The sequence below is a fragment of the Poecilia reticulata genome, linkage group LG12, assembly GCF_000633615.1.
Source record: "Poecilia reticulata strain Guanapo linkage group LG12, Guppy_female_1.0+MT, whole genome shotgun sequence".
In the NCBI taxonomy this organism is placed as follows: domain Eukaryota; kingdom Metazoa; phylum Chordata; class Actinopteri; order Cyprinodontiformes; family Poeciliidae; genus Poecilia; species Poecilia reticulata.
Window position 1 is genome coordinate 13,791,290 of NC_024342.1, and position 3,751 is coordinate 13,795,040.

A 3,751-nucleotide genomic window follows, 5' to 3' on the forward strand; every position below is an offset into this window, starting at 1 on the left:
TTCACCAGCTAGTTTTTCAAAATTGGTCTGTGAAGGACAGAAAAAAACTGAACCTGTATTATTGCGTTTGACCACTTGAGGGCAGTAATATCGCATTAGTTTGAAATTCCTTCAATGTCATTCAAGGATGTATCTTATTTTTTTCATGCATATCCAATTGTCCTTGAAAAAGTCATCTAATTTTTTATAGGGAAAAAAATGTTACACCGAAAATTATTCAGCTTAATAACACAAGTGACAAATAAAAGGCCAAACAGCACATGCTGTTTGGCCTTCGTACCTCCATGGAGGTCCTTTCGTACCTCCATCCGTAAGTCTGTCTGTCAATCTAAATTTCAAAGGAACATGTCGTGTTGTTTGTGTTATTGTCATTTTATTGTGCTGTGACTCATGTCACTGACATTTTGATAACTATTTGAGTCAGATTTTGCTACCAAGAAAAATAAGCTCTTCCCTTCCTGGGAAGTCTCTCTCAAGGACACCTTAACAAAACCTGTTTCTGGAGAAAAGTCAAAGTATTTTATGTAAACTAGCTTAATGTGGGATCCTAGCAGATAAATCAAATTTTTCCTACGACCTTATAAGGTGCCGGAGTTGTCAGCTGGAATCACAAACATGCCAGGGTGAAAACAGGATGTGATGTGGAACATCTAGTGGGAACCACTTTATGTGACGTTGAGAATTCACCTGTTTAGCAATATATTTTTCAGGTTCTGTCATGCAGCTATCATAGGATTGCTAAGTATCATGTCTTGCATATCTTGCCAATATAATCTACTTAGCCTTACAAACCCGAAGTTAAAGTTAGGAAGAAAATGAATGCCTACAAGGAGGAGAATGGAAATATGTAACTATCATTCTTGTGGTTCTTGTGGTGCAACCAAGGTGGAGCCACTCTGATAAACTGACAAATCACACTGTTGGGTGCAACAAAAATTACCTAGAAGTAATTTCACGTGTCAACAGGAATTTTGGAAGAATACTTTGTGACACTAATAATAGTCTAATTACACCCACTCAAGGCATGGGGGAGTGGCGGTTCTTGAATGACTGGTATCTGGTTGAGATCCTTTTCCGCCATCTCATCCCCAACTACTGAGCAGTCTCTGAAAATGTCATTTCTTCAGATTTCTCTGATGGGTGTTGCAAAAGGTAGCACCCAGATGCTCTAGCCTAGGGTCTTCAAATCCAGACATCAAGTCCTGCAGCTTTTAGATGTGTGTTTGCTTCAACACACCTGAGTCAAATAATTAAGTAAGGACTTCATAGAATCTAACTGCATATTTATGAGGTAATTCAGCCCCATAAGTACTTTTATTTATAGAAAGTAAATGTCGGTTGGTTCTTTACAACCAAGATATGTAGTCTTTGGCCAACATGTTGAACCTTAAAGTACATGGGCTACATCAGCAGGGGACCATGCCAAATGTCATCAGAAGAACAATTCACCAAAGTATTACAATAACAGTTTAGAAAACCTTTACCCGGTTCAAGGAATCTCAATTTCAACTACAACAGTCAAATAGCAGTGTCAGTTTTTGGCATAGACTTAAATGAAAGAGGTCAAATTCAGAGTCTGAAACACCAACCAATGTGCTATAATATATGATTACATGTAAAATGTTGCTCTATTGAAACAAAAATTGGGATGAACAGCTTTTTAAAGATTTTACTTCATGGATCAGCTCACGTATTATGCCATCTGTTGAAGGAAAGAACAATATTTTTGTTGTTTTATTTATAGTTGGTTATTTGGGGATTAAAAAAACTATATTAATTTGGATTTATTTGTTTAGTTAGTTTAAATAATTTTTTAAAAATTTATTTAAAATTCTCAAGCATAAAAACTCATTGAATCAACTCACAAGATCATTTCAGGCATAAGAGATGTGGAGTTATTTTGACATCCCACTGCACTGTTTTTGGGTCAAAAAGTGCAGTGAACACCTTGTTAAACTCTAATGGTAAATAAGCTGTATGAACCATCAGACAGACCAGACCCACTCTTCATTCTATATTTTCCCCTACAGCTGTTCTGTACCCAAGCAGGTTATTGATGAATTCTGTTATTTACTTATCTGTAAAACTGAGATACACAAACTTGTTTTTCCTTATCAATATGGACAAGTAGCAGTGTCCATTTATCGAAGTGTCTGAAAGGAAATTTGTCTTTCAGATGGACAACTGATACTGCGAGAAGAAACTTGAGACTGACAGCGTGTCTGGAGCTTCTTTCGGAAATCTGATGAGAACTGATAAGAAGACTTGTCTCTCTCAGACTTCGCCAGAGAGTAGATTTATTTAATTTCAAAGACAACTCACAGGACTTATTTGATGGATAAAGGCTTTTTGACACCATAATAAGAAGATAAAAAGGGAAAGATAGGAACCATTTTGTTATATCACTAATTTGAATTTCCAGTCAGAGACTGGCATTTTTCATAGGCAGAGCCAAAAAGAGTAAGAAGTAGGTAACAAACTTTGTTATCATTCTTTTTTGTGGGAACTGACTAATTTAATTTAAAAAGCCCATTCACGTGTTCATTCAGCAGGTACATTTATTCAAAGGGATTTACAAAGTGGTGGTACTGTAATGGAAATCCATTAAACTTTTACATTTGAAGTGGTGAATTTTCAAGTCAAATCAGACACCTTCAAACTGATGAGGGGCCGTGCTGTCTTCAGAGCTGCAGCTGATTGTAGGGGCAAGATCTTATTTTATAATATTTGTTAAGATCACCTGTAGAACTGCAGTCCAGTTAAGTAAAAAAAGACAAACGAAAAAATACAACAGCATTTTAGACAGTCATTTTAGGACAGTGTTGCTTTGCAGAAACATTTGATAGAAACACAAATACAAGAAAAGCAATCTGTATACATATTTAGCACATTGCAGCCACAAAATGTGACTCTTACCAAGTACTTTTGGTTAAAAAAACAAACAAACAAAAAACCCTCCAAAAAATCAAACATAATTTAGTAAATGAATATAGTGGGACAAACATCTTTATTTTCTTATTAAAAATCTACTAAATATATGAATGTGAATTTCTTTTTGTTCTTTGTCTCAGTGTCTAGGCTTAGTAATGACCCAGCAAATTGCCTAGTGTGTAATCTGACTCTTACCTTATAAAAGTTGGGTAAAGTCTATCTCCCTCAACTACAAAAGCTGATCCTGAAAATAAACGGAATTCAGTAATAAAATTCAGTCATACACTAATTATTTTATGCACACTATAGTGTTAAATACCAATTTTATGATAGTCTGACATTAAATAGATAAATACAATTCACACTGTCTCAACAAAGAAAGACATTTAGCAAATTTAATAGATTAAAATATGAAATACTCCCGTCTATTATTTGTATGCATTAGGTTTTCATAGCAGTGTCGATTCAAAGTGAGCAATTTATCAAATAATTAGATGCTATTATAAACTGGTAATAAATAAATAAATAAATAAATAAATAAATAAATAAATATGAACCCTCTATATAATTTATCTAACATTAAATTCATATTTACCTTTGTATTTGTTAAATGATAGTGTATCAGTTAAACAACCTAGTCAGTATTTTAGATATTGTTAATATTAACAGTGTTAAGTCTTAAAAAAAAACATCAGATCATGAATGCTATCTGAGCTGTACACGGCTATGACGCAAGATACAGCCCAACGAACAGCAATCGCATCGTGGACAGAGAAAGTAGGACGTCCGGTTTGTTCAACCAATGAGCAGATTCCACATG